Source organism: Tupaia chinensis, unplaced genomic scaffold, assembly GCF_000334495.1.
Source record: "Tupaia chinensis unplaced genomic scaffold, TupChi_1.0 Scaffold147282_1, whole genome shotgun sequence".
NCBI lineage: Eukaryota > Metazoa > Chordata > Mammalia > Scandentia > Tupaiidae > Tupaia > Tupaia belangeri.
The window spans coordinates 4,980,739-4,990,709 of record NW_006207133.1 but is presented as its reverse complement, the minus strand read 5'-3'; positions in this window follow the sequence as shown (position 1 = coordinate 4,990,709).

Sequence of the window (9,971 nt, the reverse complement as noted above, 5' to 3'; positions counted from 1 at the left end):
GTTTTCTTGCAGGATTTCATGGAATAGATTATCAATGCCCTTATGGGTCTCCTCACCTTCTGGAATGCCAATTATCCGGATATTTGGACTTTTGATGGTATCTAGTACTTCTCGCATATTATTCTCAAATTTTTGTGCCATTTGATCAGTCTTCATGGTGGATTTTTCTAGGCCAGCCATTTTCTCCTCTACATCTGAGATTCTATTTTTCTGAATGATCTAGTCTGCTTTTAATACTTTCAAGGGAGATTTTGACTTCTTGTATTATAGACTTCATCTCTAGCAGTTATGTTTGAGTCTTTTGTAAAGTGTGTAATTCCTCTTTTAGATCTTGCAGGAATTTCCTCATCTCCTGGAACTCGTCAACTTCTTTCTCCTTTCTCTTTAGCAGTTCATTATCTCTCTTCTCTTCCATCTCTGTTAGCTTAGACACTATGAATGATCTGAATTCCTTATCAGACATTTCCATGATTTTCACCGAACTGCTTGTGGATGAAGAAGAGTTACTCTTTTCCCTTGGAAGAGAGGTATTTTCTCGTTTTCCCATATTTCTCGTGATCTGGTGGTGATTTCTTGTCATCTGATGGATGTTGTGTTTCTTTCAAATTCTTGAAGTTCAGCCTTAATGTTCAGGAGGAAGCAGGCAGAGGTGATCTAGAATCTCTTTGCCATTCTATTGTGATCACGCTAGCTCGTTTGTTGGAGGTTGAATTATTAGTAGAAAATCTTCATTCCCTTAAAAATCTAGTTCACTGTCGCCATGTGGAACCTTCTCCTGAAGGCCCGTGGCTTCTTCTGCCTCTATTGTATGTGTGGATAAACACCTACAAATTGCTCTCCTGAAGGACTAACTAAATTACCACTCCTACCACCTGAGAGAGCCCATCACCCCACACCTCTGTCAACCTGCCATAGCAGCAGTTATTTTCATCTTCATCTGCTGGAAACTCTTTGCACTTCCTGCCTATCCTAGGGTCATGCATCTTTTCATCACTTCTGGTCATTTGTATTTATTTAGCTGTCAGTGGTTATTTCTTTTATTTATTTAGTTAGTTTTTGCTATAGGGCATGTGTACTTACCAGAGAGAAATGAGGGTGGGGGCAGGGGAGTGAAAATTACCCTCAAGAGGTTTGGCCACACTGCAATCCTCCAGTCTCTTCTTGGGGTTTTTGGGCATGCATGCACATGCACCTTGTATGATTTTCAAGCTGTTGGGTCTGGAACTTGAACTGGTCTACCCCGTGGGAATCCAGTGCCTTAACCTCCATGCCACCTTCTGGCTCCACCAATGGTTGTTTCCTATCTTGCCAATTTTTTAGGTTAGTTATTTCTTATTCATTCATTGTAGGTTTTGCCTCCTTTATAAACAAGGATACATTATTTTTTAATTATAATAAAACAGAAGATATATATTTAAAAAGGGATTGTCTCTCCCTCTCACTCTACCTACCAGTTCATTGCCTAGTACCCAGGGTAACATCCCTGCTGTGTACACACACGTAACCTGTCTGGCCATAACACTCTCAGGAGCCCCTGAAAGAATGTTTTCCTTTTATTTTAAAATCAGAAAAAAAATAGAACATAATAATAATGAACCTATAATAATTAATCCAGATAGGTCACACTTGTCTTTGTACCAAATGTTAAATTAATGGGCAGAATTTGGCCTAAAGCAGTTTCCATAGATACTGATCTATAACCTACTTGATGGACAAACAAGTTGTAACTTAATCTAAGAGTAAAACAGGACCATATGAGACTTTCCCGACCACAGCCATCAGGTTACGTTTTTCATGGCACTGTCTTTTCTCTGGCGATGGCTAGAATTTGTGCAAGTGGTGGGTAGAGCACTCTGAGCCAATGGTCCAGAATGCTACTAGGTTCTAGAACATACCACTTGCTTAAATAAACTAAGTTTAACTGGTCTCAGATATTTTTTTCCTTAACAAAGATAGTTATAAAATGGAATTTTTAATACTTTTTTTTAAAGAATTATTTATTTATTTCCATTTGTTATTGTTATTTTTTTCTTTATTTGATGAGAGAGAGAGAGGAGAGAGAGAGAGAGAGAGAGAGAAAGGGAAAGTGAGAAAGCAAGCCACCAGATCCAGGACTGGATCCATGGTTGGCCATGTGGGAATCCAGCGCCCTTATCCACCACACCACCTGCTGGCCACGAATTTTTAATACTTTTAATGGAAACAAAAGTGCCTGGACCCACAAAAGCCAGAATATACATGTGGACTTTCTAGTGAGGGCCATTTACCAGTTGCAGGGAGTCGTTCTAAAAATACTTTCAGTGAATATTTCTTTTTAAAAGAATTATCTTATTTAACTTTATTGATTTATTTTAATTTGACCAGAGAAGGACAGAGAGAGAGAGAGACACTTCAAAAAACAGTAGGCCCAGGCAGTCTTAACAGCAAGTTTTAACAAAATCTCAAGGAAGATACAATTCCTGTGTAATATAAGCTTAACAAAGATAAAAATCTTCCTGCCTCTTTTTTGTAACCCTGATGTGTAAATATCTTAAATTACATACAAGCCCAGTGAATAGACTGCTGACTTAAAAGAAAAGAATGCTCAGGACCAACAGAAGTTTTTCCCCAGAAATGCAGAAAATATGCAATTGGTAAAAAGGTCACTCTGAAACGTGATTGATGGATATAAAAATCCAGAATAAATGTAGGGGGAGTCAGTGTTCTAGGATAGGAAAACTTATTTGGATAAAGATTTATTTCTCCCCAAATGCATCTACAGATCTATAAATGTAATTCCAGTCAAAATACCAACAGGATTTTTTAGTAAAATGGGGTAAGGTTATTCTTTTAAACTTCATCTGGATTAGAAAATGTGTGAAGATAAAATAACAAAATCAATTTTGTAAAAGTATAATACACAGGAGATAAATCAATTACTACATATCAAATATGTTTTAAACTTAAGTAACTAAAATACTGAGTATTGGTGCAGGAACAGTCAAATCAGTCAATGAAACAGAAATAAAGTACAAAATTTAACGTGATTATTAAAATATTCATTTATACGGCAAGCATTTATTGAATACCCATTATGTATCAGATGCAGGTGATGTAAAAATAAACAAGACAATGTCCTCACCCTCTTGGAAATGATGTTTCAGTGGGGAAAACACAAAGAAGGAATGAACCAGTTAATATTATACTATAGCAGATGGTGCTTTTCCAATTTTATTTGACAATTGCATATCTGTCTAACTTTATCTAGATATAGATACTTTATTTTTTTGAGGGGTTCTTGCCTGAGGTTGCGTGAGAGAGACAGACAGACAGACACAGTGAGAAGGAAAGTGAAAAAGCATCCCCCGGGGGGATGGTCATGCTGCAATCCCTTCTCTTTTATTTACTTCCCAGGATCTTGGGCATGCATGCACACGTACCCCGCATGACCTTCGAGCCACCGGGTCTTGGCATTTGAACTGCAGTCGGCCATGTGAGAATCCAGCGATGTAGCTGCTGCACTATCTGCTGGCCCCACACATGTTTTAATAGACTTTATTCTTTAGAACAGTTGCAGGTTCGAAAACTGAATGGAGAGCACAAGTGCCCTCATCCAATATGGCCTCCCACCTTTGATACCCTAGAGCAGAGTGGTGCATTTGTTACAGCTGACGGACGTGCAAAGGCACACGTTATCACTCAAGGTACATAGTTTATGTTATGCTGTACACTCTGTGGGTGTGACAAATGTATAATGACATGCATCCACCATTTTAAGATCACACAGAGTAGTTTCACTGCCCTAAAAATCCCGCGTTCCACCGTGTCGTGTCTCCCTCTCCCCTGGCAACCACTGACCTTTTTCTGTCTCCATAGCTTTGCCTTTTATAGAAAAGCAGCTGAAGGATAAAACCAAGGGCAGAACTGAGATACGGCAGACAAAGTTGTCTGGAGCCCATATCTGAAGTACATATAATTCTGGACTTTTAGATTTTTGCCAGCTAATAAACTCTTTTCTTTTTGTCTTAGCACTTGTGAATAATGCCACAATAAGCCTAGATGTGCAAGCACTTCTCTGACTTAGCGTTCTCCTGCCCTTCGGGTAGGTACCAGGAGTAGAACTGTTGGATCATACAGTAGTTCTTTTTGCAGGTCCTTGAGGAATCTCCATATTGTTTTCCACAGTGGCTGAACCAATTTACAATCCCACCAACAGTGAAGAAGGGTTCCCCTTTCACCACGGCCCTATCAACACTTAACCACTTTTTGTATTTTCAATCTTAGCAATTCTGGCTGGGATTAGCGATATCTCATTGTGGCTTTGATCTGCATCTCCCTTGTGATGAAGGATGTTGCACATTTTTTCAAATTCTTTGTGGTTTTTCATTAAGTCTTCCTTAGAGAGATTTTTTTGTTCAGCTCGCTTTCTCATCTTTTAATTTTTTTTTGGGGGGGGGGGAAGCTGCTTGAGTTCCCTGTGTATCAGTCCCTTATCTGAGTCAGAGCTTACAAAAATATTCTCTCATTACGAGGGTTGTCGAGTCACACTAATTATTGTGTCTTTTGCTGTGCAGAAACTTCTTAATCTGATGTAATCCCACTTGTCTAGTTTTGGAATAATTGCCTGTGCTTTGGGGTCTTATTTAAGAAGTCTTTGCCTACTCCAGTATCTCCCAGAGTTTCCCCAGCAATTGGACTATTTTGAAAAAGTTGGTGCAAGTAGAGATCAAAAAGCTTTGTTTAAAAACAATATGCTTGTTTGTATTTTATAAACCTTTTAATTAACTTTTTTCTTTCTTAGAGAGAGATTTTTGCTACAGGGTGCATGCACTTGCCAGACAGACAGAGAGAGAGCAAGAAACCACCCTACAGGGGAGATGGCCTTGCCACAATTCCTTCTCCTCCGGTCTCCTCTCAGGATTTTGGACATGCATGCACACACACACCATGTACGATTTAAACTGCTGGGTCCAGGACTCATACCATGTTCAACCATGTGGGAGTCCAGCTACGTCACATTATGCCATCTGCTGGTCCCTTAATTCGATTTTAAAACGCGGATGTACCTTCATTTCCCAGTATGTTGGTCCTTTTCTTTGCTGTGGGTCTGCTGTGAAGCTCTTCACCATCTTTTACATATAAACCACATCTACAGGACACCGTCTACAATTCCCCGTCTCTGCTTGCTTACTAAGATTGTAAAGGATGTTTATAAAGCTCCCCCTTGAATACAAAATTATTCTAGATTTGTAAAATGCCCCCAACCCAGCCATATATAACTCTCTTACTTGTGTCCAATTTATAAGCAATTGTTCTTAGTAACTTGTGCTTATTGACTCTTTCAGGCATTTAAGCTAGTTTTCACAGAAACAACACTTTCTTTCATTTGTACATCATTGTCCTACACACTATCAAAAAATTTTTGTTTTCTGTTTAGTTTTACAGGCTTTTGCCCTAGGGTGCATGCGCTTACCATAGAGAGAGAGACAGAGACAGTGAGAGGGAAAGTGAGAAATCACTCCTCAGGGGGTTGGCCATGCTGCAATTCTTTCTCTTCCATTCTCCTCACAGTATCTCGGGCATGTACCCACACATGCCCAGCATGAGTTTCAAGCCACCAGGTCTGGAAATAAAACCGCATTCGGCCATATGGGAGTTCAGAGATGTAACCACTACACCATTGCTGGCCCCCATGTTTTTAAAAATAATTATTTAATTTTATTTATTATTATTATTTAATTTGCTATAGGGCCTGTGTGTTCACTAGAGAGAGAAAGAGGGAAAGTGAGAAAACAAGCTGCCAAGTCCAGGACTCAAACCCCAGTCAGCCCTGTGGGAGTCCGGCACCTAAACTGCCATGCCATCTGCTGGCCCCACTATTATTTTTCGGTCTATATTTATTTACGATAGAGTCCACGTGCGTGCAAGTGAGAGTGAGAGACAGAGTGAAATGTGAGCACTCTTCACAGGCCCGCCCATGCCATTATCCCCTTCCTCCAGTCCTCCAGCTCGATTTGGAGCCCTCGTGAGCATGCCTTGTGTATTTCAGGCTGACCAGGCTGGGGATTTAAACCGTGGTCACTATGTGGGATTTGGCTTCCCTTGAACTATGTACTACCCGTGTACCATGGAGCAGGCCCTATTTCATCTTTTTAAAGGTGTCTTATTTTTCCCATGAGAAAGCGAGTACCCCAATAGGGTCTTGACGCCACAACCCACCCAACTCAGCCAGCCCTGAGTCATGGGCATGCACAGGCCTGGTGCACTCAGGGAGGACTCTGGGTGTGGATCTGTAACTTTACCATATGGCTCAGCCTCAGAATGTCATTTTTTTTTTTTGAGGTTTTTGCTATAGGGCGCATGCACTCACTAGAGAGAGAGAGACAGAGAGACAGAAAGCGAGAACTCATCCCCCAGAGGGGCTGGCCACACTGCAATCCTTTCTCCTCTATTCTCCTCTCAGGATCTTGGGCACACATGCACACACACATGCTCCACGTGAGTTTAAGCCACTGAGTCCAGGACTCAAACCGCGGTCAACTACGTGGGAGTCCAGAGACATAGCTATTACACCAATTGCTGGTCCCCAGAGTGTCATTTTTCACCACTGTACCAATGTCTGCTTTCCTCACTGGCTTTCACACTACTTATTTAAATAGTCTATTTATAACTCTAAATAAAACTGGCACAAACAGGTTTGGAACCAGATATCACTGACTGGCTAACACAGCTCGGCAGGCAAGGCCAGAAGTACCTAGAATACACTAGGACACTTGCTCTGTGAGAGTCACGTGCAAATGTTGTTGATTTTTCAGGCTATAGGGTCTGTAACAACTCCTTACCTCTGCCATTGCGATAAGAAAGCAGCCATGGACAATCCAGAAATGAATAGGCATGGTCGTGTTCTGAGAAAAACAAATGTGGCTTGTGGAGTTTGCTGACTCCTGTTCTAGAGAGCAGCAGCAGCGTGCCATGGACATCCATCAACATATTTTGGTAGGAAAAATGGAGAGAGCGCGTTGGCTGGTTGACATCAGCTGAGAGAAGTTTTCCTGCCTTGCACAGAAAGCTCCCTAACTTCTATTACTGGATCATCTGCCTTGCCTGCTGGTTGGGCAGGTCTTCCCACACCCAAACTGCAGCCGGCTCCTCAGCATTTCCTTAAGGACAAGGCACCTTTTATTTATAGTAAAACAAAACAAATGGAAAATTTCAAAGATTTCAAAAAGTAGAGAAAATAGTACAGGAACCCAATGTGGGCGTTACGCAGCTCCAACAGGTACTAATACGTGGACTTCTCACTGGTTTTGGTGGTAGTTTTACAGCGTACCTCAATGGGCATTAGGCAGTGAAGCTTCAAGCCAGAAATAATCATGTAATTTTTGGAATATCAAAAAGTTTGGCCCAGAGACTCCACTCATGAACCCCCATTACATACATAAAGAACTTTGTTCTAGCTCAATGTCGAGTCTTTACCATCTCAGCCTAGGTGAACTGAATTATACTTCCAGACGAAACTAAGCATGTTAATACTCCCTTAGAAACTACACTTAGAAACGTGCTGACAGAAAGTCTTTTGCACCAGTTGCTCAACTCTGGAAGCTGAAACACATAGGTAGAAATTTCGCTCTAGGTCAATGTTTGGTTTTGGTTGTAGTTTTACAGTGCACCTCATTAGGCAGTGAAGTTTTAAACCAGAAATAATCACATAATTTTTTTGCACCAAAGAGAAGGGAAGAAATGATTGCTGCCACTACATTGTGATTCTTTGGTTGGGACAGAAATATAAATCCTCTATCTATTATTGCTACAAAATGTCTGCAATCTCCTGCTAACCACAGAAGCCTTGTCCTGAGAGGGCAGCCAGTACAGCTACACTTGAGAACTCCTCACTGTCAGAATGAAAGACACGAGAAGCAGATGGAAAGAAACACTGGTAAGAATCGCCCTGGGGCTATAACTAACATAGCAATGATCCAGACACCAGATTTTCTTTTCTTTTTTTCTCTTCCCTTCTCCTCTTCTCTTCTTCTCTTCTCTCTTCTCTCTCTCTCTCTTTCTCTTTGCCCTTATCTTTCTTTCTCTTCTCTTTTCTTATTTTAAAGTTACTTTTCCGGGCCAGCCTTTGGCATGGTGAGTAAAGAGACAGGATTGCACATGGCTAACTGTGCAATTCAAGTCCTGGACCCAGTTGCTTGAAAACATGTTGATATGGGTGCATAAGTGCCAAAAGAGAAATTGAGAAGGGATTTTAGGGTGACAACCCTCTATGGGGGGAGGTGCTTTCTCACTCTCCCTCCTTTTCTCTTTCTCCAGTGAGGGCATACACCCTCTAGCAAGTTATTATTATTTTTTTGCATATGACTATTAATTATTTTAACTTTATTTCTTCTATAGTGAGAGAGAAAGAGAGGAGAGAGAGAGAGAGGGAGAGAGAGCACATCCAAGATGGTATCAATAGATGCCCTGATCTACCCTCAGCCTGGATCATTGGAACACACTTGTCCAGCATACTCAGGGAAGTTCTGGGACTTGAACTCTTGACCTTGGAACCTTCCCTTGTGGGATTGCCTCAGAGTGTTGTGTTTGGCCACCAGATCATTGTCTGGCCCCCAAATACTAGACTATGAAGATACTCAATCTGTAAGAGGAAGCAAAAAAAATCCTCTAACCAGAGAGTTTTTTCCTCATGACTTATCTTGTTTGATTTTTTTCCCTTATTCATGATAGAGCATGATAAAGCATGTGTGTATGAGAGCAAGAGAGATAGAAAGAGAGAAAAGCACCTTCCATGGGACCTGGCCATGTCACAATCCCCTTTCTCCAGCTTTTCCATGGGACCTGGCCATGCCACAATCCCCTTTCTCCAGCTCTCCAGCCCATCAGCTTCTGGGCACTCATGCTTGTTCTCCGTGTGCTGCAGGCTAACGGGCCGGGGCCTGGAACCTGTGTCACCATGTGGGATTTGGCTTCCGAGCAGCACATCACCACAGTGCCATGGTGTTGGCCCTCATGCTTCATCTTGACTGCTGGGAGTAAAGTCTGTACCTGGAAGCAAATGAACAGCATGTGGGATGGCTGTTGTCTGCTTTTCAAGAACACTCTTACTAAGAAGACCACAAGCTAAAGTTCCTTGAGAAACTGAGTCCTTTCATCACCTTTTTTCTACACAAAATTCTTCTCTATTTCTCTCTCTCCTCCCCCACCCCCACTCTCTGCAAATATAAAGCTCAAGTGCATCCCAGCCCTTGGAGCAAAGGTTTCTGAGGAAGCCATGAGGTACAGAGCAGAGGCCCTCCAGGGCAGGCCGCTGGGTCTGAGCTCAAGCTCCCCAACAACCAATCATAAGGAAATTACTTAGTCTCTCCATGCCCCCACTGCTTCACCTGGAAAATGTGGATGATAAAAATCCCTGCCTCATAGGATTTCCTAGCAGACTAATGGGGCTGGATAATACCTCTGAAGCCCTTAGAACAGGTACAGGCACATATTGAACACTGTAAAGGTGAGATAGTGACAGAGATCGGTACTATCTATAGACTGCTAGCAGTAAAAATGTCTGTGTATAAATACATCCTCACCATGGTTTGTGACAGTGGGCCACAGCAGGGAGTCTTGACCACAACTAGCTTTGTGACCATGGGTTAGTCCCTGTTCCTTTCAGGGCCTCCAAGTTCCACCGAGAACAGAAGGTGTTTGCACAGTCTCTCCCTTTCCTATTACTTTAGTCTTCAACATGGAATCTCTTTGCATCAAGAAGACATTACCACCATACTTTGGGCCTCCTTAGGCCCTTGGGCTTGTTTGCAATTAACCAACCATGAACTTCAGGAATGTCAGTGCTCACAGGTCAAACATGGCAATGCGGCAGTGGCTTCCCTCCGAGGCCCCTACTTGGCTCCCCTCCCCCATGTGCAGGTCCCCAGCTGACTACAGTAAGTCCTTTTCCAGCAGAGCAAAGAGGACTTGGGGTGGTCACCCTGAGGTTCAGC